We start from the raw sequence: 13,760 nt of genomic DNA, 5'->3' as shown, positions 1-13,760 counted from the left end.
CAATGTGAGGTTAGTGATTGAACTTAATGAACTCAAAGGTTTTTTCCATCCAAAATGATTCTGTGATTGTATGACCCTGCCGCGTGTGACAGGGCCTGTTGCTCTCAGGCCCATGGCACCTTCAGGCACCTCGTCACTCCCTAGGCCTGTCAACCACACCCCTGTGTGCAAGGAGTGTGCATGGCTGTAAGCCGTGTGTGTGGATGTGGGGCTGCGAGGGGTGCACATGGACGCTGCCCCTTTAAGGGAGGCTGGGGGCCGGGATCGTTGCCATGGCAACGGCTTGACAGCCGTGACCGGAAGTGATTGGGGGAGGTCAGAGGTCGGCGGTAGCAGCGGGAACATGGCGGCAGTCCTGGCGACGCTGGGTGCTGGTGCGGTCGTGCTCCCCGGGGTGGCGGCTCCCTGAAGGGGCGAGGAGCCTCCTCCCGCCGCAGCGCGGCTGCCCCGTCTCAGGTGAGGGCGGGCGGGCAGGCACACAGCTGCTCCCGTGGCGGGCGGCGGGCCGGGCCGGGCCGCTGTACCGGTGCCGCTGCTGGCGCCGCTGCTGGCGGCGGCCTGACCCCTGCGACTCGGCGGGGCTGACCAGAGGTTCTGGAGCTCCACCGTTGCCGCAGCCTTGCCAATGTCTTCTCGACGAGATGTAGCTCACTGCACCCCCTCCCCTCTTCCCTCACTTGCGTCCCGTCTCTCCCTAGGCATGGTGGCCGCGCTGTAGGAGGGCCGGTAGCCGCGGCGATGCCAGAGGAGGAGCCGCTGGAGGAGAGCCCTTGAGCTTGCCTGAGGATTCGTTCAGTGTGTGTGAAACGTGTACGTTACCCGAAACCTTGGTTTCACTGCTGCTATTTTTATTGCATCTAGAGGAATAAATGGAGGCTTGTTGTTACAGTGTCATCCTTAGTATCTTTCTTTTTGGGAAAAGTAGAGTTTCTTGTTATGATTTGCACATACACCAATGGCAGTCAAGTTTTGCCAACAGTAGCTGGCTGGTTTGCCCTGTTCGCTGTGTCTGTTGTCCCTTCCCCCGTCGTTACTGATGTGTAAGCTTCAGTCTCCGCTAGGTTTGGCCTCTGGGAAAGCTAAACTTTGACCGGAATTATCTATTGCCTAAGAAATGCAGGGTATCAGAATGAGGCATGTAACTTTTCACAACTGGGCTCAGGACATAACGGTGGCTGAAAAAAGCTACGGTCTACAAATAAATACTAGAATTAAACTGTGTGCAGCTTCACATTGGTACTTGTGTGTATTCATTGTGATACAGTACTTGATTTTCTCAACTTTCTTTTAATCTGTTCTTAGGCCAGTGAATGGAGTGGACCATGCTTGCTGAATGGAGAGTGTGTTTTGTTTATTGATAGCTAAGTATTGCAGAGTCTCGTTTATTTCATAGTAGCTGTGTATTGTTTTGAAGACCTGGCTCACTCTCTGGTTTTGGACTCTGGGACTTTTCAGTAGTAGCTACCACAGCAATACTGCAATGTTTTCTCGGGCACAACTTTATTCCATTTAACACAGAGAGATTAATAGATTATCTCCCTGCCCCCTACTTATTTTACAAATGGAGAAAGTAGGATAAAATAAGGGAAAGCCAAAGCTGTACTGTCTGGCTCCTCAGCAAGTCAAGGTACAGTTTTAACAGCGTGAATACATACTATGGTCATTGTGTGGGCTGCAGCTGAAGAGTACAGTCTCACTCATTTGCCATCACTAGGCATAGGTTACAGCTGCTCTCTTTGTAATGGATTTAGTGGTTTGATGGTTGCAGGGACAGCTGATCTAAAAGTTTTGTGGGGATGGCTTTCTGTCAAATGGAAGCCATTCCAGTGAGTGTTTGCTCTGATATGAATGAAAGCTGTTTCTCCTTCTGTGCTAATGTAAACCAGCTGTGGGTTAAGTATAATGTCTAACTGTACCTTGAGAAACAAGTCTCAAACTGGGCATTCAGAAAATCTTAAAAAATTCAGACAACACTTAAAACTTCTAAAAAGTTTGGATTAAGAAATGAAATGTCAGCCACATGTAGGGAATATGCGGTATGAGTTGAGGGGAGTGTAAGTCTGTGAGGAGCTTTCCCACCTTTCCAGAGTAATTTCTCCCTTCTTGCCAAAGAGCTTTTGTGCTGAAAAAGGGCTGTCTCTTACAAAGCCTTATTTAGACCTCAGGGACTGGTACATCATGTTTGCTCAGTGAGGCAGGACTCCTGAAGGAAAAATAATATTGTCTCCCACTGTAAAAGCCAAACTGAATTTAGGCAGGGAAACTGAACCTGGTGTGTTCTCACTCCTCAGTCTTGATAGGTTTTGCTTTCATGGAGTTCTATCCCCTCTTCACAACAGCCATACGAAAAGAAAATTGGAAGTATAATGTGTCATCCTCTCATCTGCCTGAGGTTTTAGCAGCATTAGAGTTGATCCAGCAAATCCTTTCACTGGTTGCTCAGGTGGCAGGCTGTCATGTGTCTCCACTGTTCCGGTAGAGACTTTACTTCTTCAGCAGCTACTTTTAGTAATGCCAGACTAGATTCTTAATCACCTGAACTCTCAGCTGCAAATCCTCTTGTCCTGCTGGCTTTATGTTTAATAGTCAAATACTTCTCCCTGTAGTTTCTATCTTTTAGTTTTTATTTAGACGGTGTTATTTATGTCCTTTCTTTACTGTAACTTATCCTGACCTTCAGGATGCTGCTGCCCCCATTCCTCCCACCTCAGCTTTGCCAAAAGACACCTTTTTCTTTAGCTTTCCGCTTCTTCCAGCTGCTTGGGACTTGCAGAGTTTTTGTCTTAGTTTATGCTTTCTTCCTATGTGGTCCTTGTTTGCAAATGACCTTTGTTCTCCTCTGTCCTACTTTCTTTCCTTATTTCATTCTTCTATTCCTCACTTATAGTCTTGTGCAAGGTTCCCAAATTTCTTCAGGTTGCGGTGCTGAGAACACACAGACAAGATTCCTCATGTTCTGAATGTGGTATTGAGTTCCATAATCTGGTTTAATGATTTATTAGCTATGGACTGAGGAGAGCTGGAAGGCATGTGTGGTGTTTGATCAGCACTTAGAGCTAGGAGAGAGGAAAATGGAACCTTTAGAGAGTAGACGTCTTGAAACAGGTCCCCGCTGAGTGTGGGCAAAGGCTTGTGGTTTGGTTTTTGTGTGGCTTTTTGTTGACCTGGCTAAAAAGTAAATTGCTCCTGAAAGACAGTTCTGCTTTACAGAGTCCATTGTTGCTACTGCAGGGCACTGCAAGATGCAAGAGAAATATTAGCAGACTTCTTGAAGCTTAGACAAAATGTATCTCAGTTTTCCTAGTCTCTTTTAGCTGAACTAGTTTGCTTGTCTTTTGCTATAATAAACTTAGGTTACTTAATTTGATTCGTTTGTATCAGAGTTTCTTGCATGCTTTATAGGTTCAAAACTAGGCTAGTTGTTACTTGTCAGGACAAAATCAATTGCTCCACTAGGGTGACACACTATCCAGGAGTTGGAGAAAAATGAATTTGCCTTTAATTTGACAGCAGTCTTAGTTTTGGGGGTTTTCTGTGTGTGTTTGCTTTTGATCCTCTGCCTCCTCTGGGGATTCCTTGTAACAAAGCTGTTTTTTTTTCATTTTGCTGCTTTCAGTTGTCCCTTTCCAAGGCTTTGCATCTCTGATGTTAAAACTCCTGAGACTATTGAGGGTTTTTTTGAGGGGCATCTTTTGATATAGTGCCTGCTATTTATGTTATCTTAGATATCAAGGGAGCAGGTATTGTTTTCATTCCAGTGGCTCTGAAAGGTATTGTTTAATCTCAAGTGTGTTCTCCTTGAACTGATGGTGATTTTGTTGTTTTTAAAGCATTCAGAATATCTTATGGTTGAAAGAAATCTCTCTTCTCTTCTGGTGGCATCTTTAGAGGTCCCACGAAGGCTTAAAGGAGGAGACTGCTTTATGAGTCTATAAGAAGAGGTTAAGGTGAATCATCAGACAATGCTTGTAGAAAGAGAAGTAATTTTTCTTGAAAGTTACTTTATAGATTCTTTTATAAAACTACTGTTTGGATCATGGAAGTGTTCCTATAAACTACTGTGTCCCCAGACGTGCTCACAGGTCCTGAGTGCTTTAATGTATGAAGAACAGGTTGTTTTGTACTCCTTCACAAAATCAGTGAAATTACAGAGCTGATTGTAGTCAGAATCATAGAATCAGAAGAGTCAAAACATAACCAAACACCCAGGGTTTTACAGGAGAACAAGAAATAAACCACAACCAAGGCATTTATTTATTTATTGTGCTAATTCAAAGACAAACAATACAAGACAATGCAGATACTGACAAGTACACACAATTATGATTTTTAAATGGGAATAGGGTTACTTTTATTTCCCAAAATACTTTTACCAGCTTGATTCTTATTAATGGTTGTTGCAGATGAAGACTTGAGTCACTGTTCAAAATAAATTGATTTTATTCTAGTTATACATTTAATGCACATACAGGTCTGGGGTTAGTGTGTGATTGGTTGTTTTGGGTTTTTAATTTTTAACTTGTATGTGGTCAATATGATAATGGTTCCACCCAAACAAAAATGTTAATTGCAAAGTAACAGAAAATCTACTGTATGACCCTTCAAATCTGTATGACCCTTCAAGACTCTCTCTGATGTCTGAAGGTAAAAAAGACGTAGTCTTGGTACATGTGAGAGCTTGCCTTGTGTGGGCACTGATACAGTTATAACAGTGACAAAAGTGCTGAGAATCCTATGTTGAGCTTGATCAGCTCTTGGAGCGACAGAAGCAGTAGATAAAAGATCCAAACTTTTTTTTTTTTCCCCTCAAAAAAATTCGTTATGTCTAATTAATGAATTCTACATCACTTGGTAATTTTGCTCTTAGGTTTTATTTTGATTAGTCTTACCTAGCATTGGTAAAGATTTTTCAGCATTGATTTTTCCCAGTCCAACAAGCAAGCATCTACAACTTGCATTTGTTCAGATCAAGTATTAGTGTTATGTGTTTGAATTTAGATGATAATTGCATATCTTGCAAATTACCCAATGGCTGTTTCATCTTGAAACATTTAGAAATCCATTTTAGTTTCTCGTAATTACAATGTTTTAGTCAGACGGCAATCTAAACTTAGGACAGCACTTTGGCAGTGATCTGGTTGTTTTTCTAAAATGAGCACAGTTTCTGTGGTTAAATTTTCCTTTCATTTAAATATAGATTTTAATCAGTGTAGGACAAACTTTTCCAACCATATTTAAAATTAGCTCAAGTCATGTTTTAGAAAGTATGTTCTTCTAATGTGATTTAACTTATGTAGAAGAACATATACAGAAATTAATGGGCTTAAGGTTATTAATGCTTTTGAAGTGCTTTTGCAATTTATTTGCAAAAAAACCCCGCATTTATAGACTGGCACAAATATCACTTGATAATAGTATCAAGTATCTCTGTGTAATAAATAATAATATCTGTTTGCAATAAATACTACTGAAAGCACTTCGTGCTGTGCTTCTGAAATTTGAAAGGTAGCTGTTCAGAAAGAAACTAAAATAAGTACCATCAAAGCAAAGTGCTTCCTGTTCCTCCAGACTTCTACACAAGTGCTGCTTTGGAGGTTACCAAAGTTTCATTGGTTGTCTTAGGCAGGATATAGTTACCTTTTTCAGTTGGTAAGTTGAAGTTGTAAATAAACTCTTTGTGTGAAGGACTGACTCAATGTTGTATATATTCTGAAATAGAAGTAAGAACAAGTCTGAACTGTATCTGTCAGGTGGCTATTACAACTCCCTAAATTACTGCAAAACATTTGGTAGTTTCAGTTTCTAGAAAAGTGTTTTTAAAAAACAAAAAGACCCCCAAAACTCTTACAAACTGGATATCCCTGGTTTTACCCAGATGCTGGGAAAAAGATCTTTGTTATTCCCAGAAAGTTCTCCAGTTGACAGTGTTCAGAGATTAAGGGAGTTCAGCTGTTAGCAGACTTCTCTTGGTCAGGTAGACCACTTCTACTGATCCCAGGTAGGGTGAATAGCTTTTACAGAGAAACATGAGGACAAATGTCATAAGAGGGAGATGAATTTTGTGGATTTCTATTATATGGAATGCAGTGGTTTTTATCTGAGATGTGCGGCTTAGCACTTTGTTAGTTTCTTTAGTGAAAATAGTGTAGAAAAGAAATACTGTTCTGGTTTGGACATGGCACTGTGAGAAATCTTAGTTTGACAGATGCTTTATATTATTTTTCAGATGCTAGGAGGACTGGTTCCTTCTAGTTTTTAATATGTTATCTTATAGTAATCATGCATCGGTTCCTCTGATCAGTTTAATTTGCTATCAAGATCATGTTTATTACTATGATTTTAATGATCCGCTAGAATGTAAAGAACACTGGTTTTGAAAAGGCTGATAATACTATAGTAATAGTACAAAGTAGCAGAATTATAAGTAGCTGGTAAACTTTAACTTCTTTTTTTTCCAGTTGCTGCAACTCATGCTATTACTTTTAAGAGACTGCAATGGAAAAAACGCTTTCATTTCACTCGACAATTTTGAAAGAGAGTAACTCTTAACTGAACTTCATGTGGTACAGTAGGAAATTCTCAAGCATTCAGCTCACTAAATAGGAGTTACACATTTTACACTCATTGAAAAACAACTTTTAACCCTTCTAGTAAGATAACATCAGGAGACAGTAGTAACATGCTGATCTAGGAAGCTAACTTTTCAAAGTGAATCAAACTGTAAACTGTCTTCCAGCTTTCGGGCCATGGTCAGAACTTAGAGCTTGTTCATAGTTCTGCTGGGTAAATTTTTTAGCTGCTGTATCAGCTGCAGTTTGGAGCCATGTGCTCCAGAGAAGTAATCACTAGGTCCTTTAACAAAGCCAAGGAAAACTACAAAAGACTTCTCAAAGAGCAAAACAAGTAGAAGGAAATACTTACCTGTTAAGTCTCTCTTGGGAGTCAGTCTTTTTTTTCTTTATTTTGGTTTTGTTTAATCTTTCCACTCATGGAAAACCTCTTGAGTACAAGTATGAGGTAAAACATTCGTGCCAAAGTTACTGAGCCAATCTGTAGAGTCTGGTAAGGTAAGGCTATTCACTTCCTCTCAGCCTCCTGTGTAGACAGTAGCTTTCTTCTAGTTCTTACGCTTCAATGTGAAAACACCACTAAATCTGTCAACTGAACTAGTGGATTCCCTTAAAAAAAAAAAAAAAAAACAACTCCAAAACAGTTTCAGCAATTTCTTTCAAGGTCTCTTGTGCAGGTCAGTAGATTTGTCCTTAGGACAACTAAAAGTACTGCACTGCCAGTGAACTAATTATGTGTAATTCATCATCAGATAGTGGAAACAGTTAATGTTCTGGGAATTGGCACGCCTTTCACATTTGGAAAGGGGGTGTTTGGTTTGGTTTAATCTCTCTTAAATAACTGCAGACTGTCTAGGAAGTCGGAAAGTAATGTTCTGGGTATGTTCGATCTTTCTAAACTTTGGTGATGGACTGTTTTAGAAAAGCATCAGTCTTACTGTAGTTTGTGCTGTCTCTGTGAGGTAGATAGATTTTTGCACTAGACCTTCCTTAGAAAAATAGTTGTGCATCAGCCTGATTTACAAAAAGTGTTTGCAGGCTTGTCTATTTCTAACCATTGAAAGTGGCAATGGGTGTGTCTCTCCCAAAATTATGGCTTTGCTCAGTGAAGTGTGTTTGTTAGGAACATCGGGTTTAAATTTCAAGTTTTAAATAAAATCCTGACAGTTATCCAATATTCCCAGTGCCTGCATGATTCTACTATTCATTTCCAAATGGATACATCATTTTTTTATCATAAATGGTTGCATCTTGAGATTACAATTTCCAAACCTTACTTACAATAGTAATTTTTGTAAAAGTTTTCTTTGCAGAGTAGTTTTACTTATGTTCTAATAAAGATGGGCATTCTACTCTGGAGAAAGAATCTTACTGTCTTTCCTAAATATTGAAAAGCATTTATTTTTGCACCTGTGTTGGATACAGGGTTAGATCTTGAATGTCAGCTCCACTAAGCAATAACAAAAATTCCAATTTAAAACTGTGCTTTAACCAAGTAACGCATTTAGATTTTGACAGTGAGTAAAAGAGCTGTGTGTTTGCCTGCCAGCTTAGTAGTTTTGGAATGACTAATGTCTGCCACGATGTCAAGGGTTAAACAGCTATATTTTTTTGTGTGTTCATATTATGGTAGATCACGGAAAGACCTTGAGAGGTGACTGATCTGTGTAATTGATAAAAAGACTCTGTAGTTATGGCATCCTGGGATGCATCAAGAAGAGTGTGGCCAGCAGCTCAAGGGAGGTTCTCTTCCCTTTCTACTCTGCCCTAGTGAGGCCTCATCTGGAGTCCTGTGTCCAGTTCTGGGCTCCTCAGCTCAAGAGGGACAGGGAACTGCTGGAGAGAGTCCAGCACGGGGCCACCAAAATGATCAGGGGAATGGAACATCTTTCATACAAGGAAAGGCTGCAGGAACTGGGGCTGTTTAGTCTGGAGAAGAGGAGACTGAGGGGAGATCTTATTAACATTTATAAATATCTAAAGGGTGGGTGTCAGGAGGTTGGGACATCCCTTTTTTCTATAGTAGCTAGTAACAGGACAAGGGGTAATGGGATGAAGCCGGAACACAAAGTGTTCCACTTAAACATAAGAAAAAACTATTTCACTATGAGAGTGACGGAGCAGTGGAATAGGCTGCCCAGAGGGGTTGTGGAGTCTCCTTCCTTGGAGGTCTTCAAGATGCGCCTGGACATGTTCCTATGTGACCTGATCTAGGTGAACCTGCTTCTGCAGGGGGGTTGGACTAGATGATCTCTAAAGATTGATTCTATGATTCTATGAAATATAGGCAGAAACAAATGTGACTTGAGTGGTCACAATAGGGATATTGCTAAAATGATTGTCGATAGCACAGGAATATGTGTTATCTTCTGTCTAAAGGCGAAACAGCTCAAATTATGTGGGTTTTTTTATTTGTTAAAGTAATTGCAGTAGGCTAGTCTATCAAAGAGCACTATGATATGATACACAGCACCCTTGTGCAGTAGAATATCCTTGAAAAGATACTAATAGCAGTTACTTTTAATTAAAGATGGAACCGTATGAAAAGTTTAGAGGATTTAGAGAAGCTCTGGGTCAGTCACATATTAGTAAGATTATCTTCCTGTCTGCCTTTCCTCTGTGCCTTTGCAGCTTGGCAGACCATTGCCCTTCTGCAACAGCACTGTGCTCCTGAAGTGTATATAGCAAATACTCACTTCTCTTTTTTTAAGGGGAGCTTTAAGTTATTCCCATGTTGCCTGTGACCTTGAGTGTATTCAGATTCTTGTTCATTTTACGTGTGGACAGCAGCAAATACAGCTGGTAAATACAGCTGTATTTTCTTTTTTAACTTTATGTAAAACATCCATAAAATCTATTAAGCAAAGTGGTGTTGCAGATATTGTCCGTAGCTTTGTTACGAGCTCTGGGCATGCAGAATTAAACTCACTTTCAGAACAAAGGGGATCATTGTGTGAGCAGAATGCAAAAATGAATTTGCGTGTTAGAAAGAAAGAAAGATTACATTTCATGTCTCTGTCATTGCCTCCTGTATCTTGAAATACAAAATTAGCTGAAAAAAGCATCTTTAGGATGGGCTTTTACTGGAGTTTAGAAATGTGTCACTTATTCCTGAATGCAAAAGAAGCAAACCTTAAAATTTAGGGAAACTATCTGGTAGCTTTGGCCTTCAGTGCAGGATGTTTTTTATGTACAGTATTAACACCGATCATAATGTTTACTAAAAGTATCACAAAATGATGTATTGGCTATGAGATACCCCAAAAATGGAGAATAGTGGTTGCAAAATATTGTTGTACAGAGTTCCACAGGCTGCAGAATATTTTAGAAGGAAAATTTTCGTCAGTACTGAAAATGAGTTGATCTAGTAGAAGAGTAATATTTTAATGAATTCTTATAACATGACAAGAGGAAAGAGATTGTCAGTGAGTATTTCTTCATTATTTAAAGGCTGCTGATACTGCTGTAGCTCTCCAGCCATTTAGCTAAGGGTTTACAATCTTTATGGGGAGTGTATATTTCAGACTGTAGAGCAGATGCCTTTGTTTGACCTCAGTAACCTGTGAAGATGCCATTTCCCAGGATTTTTGCATATGGGACCTTGCTACTTCTGCATGCAACTGGTACAAGTCTCCCAGCTCTTAAGAACTTGGGATTTGGTGTTAGTATGGAGGAGTGGCCTACCCTTAGACATTGCACCTTCTGTGAGACAATGTCCATCCTCTGTTGGAAGGCTTATGGCGTACTTTTATGCCAATTTCAATGTCTTGAATAATTGTAATGTTTAAAGTGAAGTTATCAGAGCTTCCATGTCTGGTTTGGGAGCTATTTGATGCAAAACTGTTGCTCACTTGTTCTTAACTAGATGATTATTTTCTTCTTAACATCTGTCCTCTCAGCTGAACCTTAGTAAGAGCTGTCAGATTTTCACCAGGCATGTACTGAAGAGCTAGAACATAAAAATGAAGTTCGTTTGCAATGAGATTTGGAGAGAAGCAAAGTTGTGGGCAAGTATTTTTCGTTTTTCCGAATGTTAGACTTCAGCCACATTAATAATATTTCTACGAAAACATTATTGGACTAATTTAAAACAAAACTCTAGAACTGTTATATCCCACATGGCATGAAACATTCCTGTTTTGTTTTTTTTCCTGCTATATTAACTGCTTACACAGAAAGGAAATGAATTTTAGAAAGAATGTTATATATAAACCATTTGAGACCATTCTCTGTTAAGGAAATACCAGCTGTCAAGAAAGATGCAGGCAATGTTGAGTTGCATTAAAAACATTCTAAAGGAAATATTTGTCAAGGACAAATGGATTAATTAAAACATTTTAACTGTTTTTGTTCTGGAAGAAAATTAGGGGAGTTTATGTAACCTTTTCTAAAGTGCAACCATTATTAAAAGCCACTGATTTTTTTTTCAGAAGGAAGTTGACTTAGTTAAGTTGTTCCTTAATGTAGGATAAAGAAATTTTCTAACTACAATGTTAACTAGTAGGGCAAAGAAATAAGGAAAAAAAAGGACTTGGAATCAAGATACTTCACTGCCTTCAGATTCTAAAAGCTTGCTTTCATTGATTCTTCTTGATGGACAGAATTTATATCAAAAAGAAAACAAGTTATATTTCAGGATTTGCACAGTAATGTTCTTATTTGAAAATTGGTTCTTTTATGAGCAATTAATAGCATTAGGAGACATTATTATGCTTCATTATAGGAAAATAGTGACGTGCACATAAAAAGGTGTACCTGGATCAGGCATGTAAAATGTTAAATATGGTAGGATTTACTCTTTCTTTAATACAGTCTGGCCTCCTGGCTTTAAGGAGTTACACACTACATATGCAGATTTACTGTAATGGTTTAAAACATAAGCCTTTGTTTAATTACCACTTTGCTCTTTGTCCTGTTAATCCATTGATGCTATCAAATATGCCTTGAAATACAGTAAGCACAGCCACAGTTATATCTGTTACTTTTCTAGGTAATGCTCCAATTATTATCTTTTTTAGTTTAGGTAAATAGGTTGAAGGGGATGTTTAGATTATGTGACCGACTTGAATGATTAGGGCTTTATTTTAGAAAAGCATGAATGTTGTATATGAGAATGTTAAGTCTTTCTCCATATAAGATACCTTACCACTTCATTATAATTGTTTTCTGGAAATTCATGAAGATCAGAGTGTTTTCTTTTGTTCCTTGAGACTATTAAAGTTACATTTCTCAAGTTACACGATTGCTTTTAGAGATGAGCAGCTGCTGTTCTGCCAAATTCACTTCACACTAGGCTCGTGATTTTAGATTTGGTTAAAATACCAATAGAAACACGAGTTCCAAATGTTATGTGGGCTAAATTCTTTAATGTCACCCAGAGCAGCACATTTGAATTGGCAGTCTGTATTTCCATTAATACTTTTTTATTTTCCCCTTTAAAAAACTTAGTGTTCAGGATGGCTTATATTTCAAGAATGCCTTAAAAATTTAAGGAATGCATTGTGGAGAACATAATTTACTTGTTGCACGTGCTTGGTGGTGTATGCTGAACGGAATAAAGGATTGAAGATGGTCATCTGAAGGTTTCTTTATTTAAATGCCATCCTGGAGAACTGGTTATTACCAGTTAACAATAATTCTGATCCTTGAATTGAATAATAAGGTTGGACACCTATAAAATAAAGAATGCAAAGCTTTCACAGCTGCAACTGAAGCTAAGAGCAACTATGAATTGTGCTTATGATGTACTGCACAGTGAAAAATATTCTGAGAAAAATCAGTTTGGAAACATTCCAGATTAGTCAGACACAATTCATATGCTTTGGGCTGTGGATCTTGAGTTAGAGATATATAAATAGGATCTGTTGTGAAAATAGATTACTACATATAACACTTTCAGATGGTAGTATAATATGCATAATATGGAGGGGAAAAAAAGTGTTCTTTTTCTCCTAGGATTTTAAAAGCTAATACTAATTTTAGCACTGTGCTATGAGAAGGAAAAAAAGAAATACCAAGTGATTTCTCCCTGTTAACCCTTCTGTCAAAGAATGTGCATTGGATGAGACAGGGTTCCTATTTGAAAAAAAACCCAAAACAGCAAGCTAACCAGGAAGGAACAGCCTTAATTCTGGTGTTCTATAATTTCAGTATGTAAGATTGTGCAGCTTCAGTATCCCAAATGTATTGTGAGTGTAATATAAAGGTAACAATTCAATATCAGTGTGCTGCGTGGTGCTAAGTGTCCCATATCTTTTAGCTGTGTACATAGCAAACTGTTGTTATGCTGCAAATGACTCCTTGCTAAATGTGATATTCTCCTAACTCCTTACCAGATGTGGTGTTCTCCCTCATGTAAATTCCATTGCTGCTGTAATCTGACCTAAATGCTTTTCAGGATGAAACTAGCTGTTCTGTGTTAGGCTTCCATAGAATCAGTTAATCTGTAGTCTGAGACTACGCTTTACTGGCAGTCTCTTTTATCGTATGCAAAATGATAGATATCAAAGATCAATGCTAACTCTAAAGAGAAGTAACTACACTGATTTCCTGAATATTGTATCAAGACCACTAATCACATCAGGGCTAGAAAAGCAATTGATCAGCATTCATATCTACAAAGCAGTTAACAATTGTAAATGATTCTGCAGTTTGACTGAATTATACATATCCTTCTTTATGCCTCTGACTTAAATCTTGCTTTTGTCCAGAGTGAAATAGTTCTTTGTGTATTTATGTATGCATAGTGGAACATATGGTGATTGTTCTAAGGAAGAGGAAGATGGCATCTTCTAATCTGTCAATTCACATCTTGAAAATTTCTCCAGAGTTGACTCTTGTGAAAATTGTATTAGCCATACAGGACTACTTTTTTCAATTTCAGTTTGATGCCTCCACAGTCAAGACAAAAGATGTTGATCAGGATTCTTTTCTTCTAAGAAATTACTAATGAACCACTATGAATTGATTGACTTTTAATGTCTAATTGGTGATAGACAGGTTTGAGTAATCTCTGTTGGCTTTCACTGTGAAGTTAAGTCTGAAAATATTCTTGAAGCTATTTGATCTAAATATATCTGAGTCTTTCATGGTATTTAGAATGAGACAAAGCTTATCTGATGAACTGGCAGACAACTATACAGGTAAATGACGTGGACAAATGCATTTTGAATGAAGTGTGAAGCTTGGAGT

The 13,760-nt window shown here is 38.6% G+C and overlaps 1 protein-coding gene across 1 annotated transcript in view; it reads left to right on the top strand.

Moving 5' to 3' along the window:
* Positions 1–253: 253 nt before the first annotated feature.
* Positions 254–13,760, top strand: part of LCLAT1 (lysocardiolipin acyltransferase 1) — a 120,614-nt gene continuing 107,107 nt past the window's right edge. Inside the window, exons 1-2 of the mRNA XM_061991535.1 lie at positions 254–456; positions 699–810. The gene's annotated coding sequence lies outside the window, so the exon portion shown is untranslated. The remainder of the gene's footprint in view (positions 457–698; positions 811–13,760) is intronic.

Source organism: Colius striatus, chromosome 2 (genome assembly GCF_028858725.1).
Source record: "Colius striatus isolate bColStr4 chromosome 2, bColStr4.1.hap1, whole genome shotgun sequence".
NCBI lineage: Eukaryota > Metazoa > Chordata > Aves > Coliiformes > Coliidae > Colius > Colius striatus.
The sequence above is the reverse complement of the archived record's forward strand: the minus strand, read 5'-3'. Positions and strand labels throughout refer to the sequence as shown.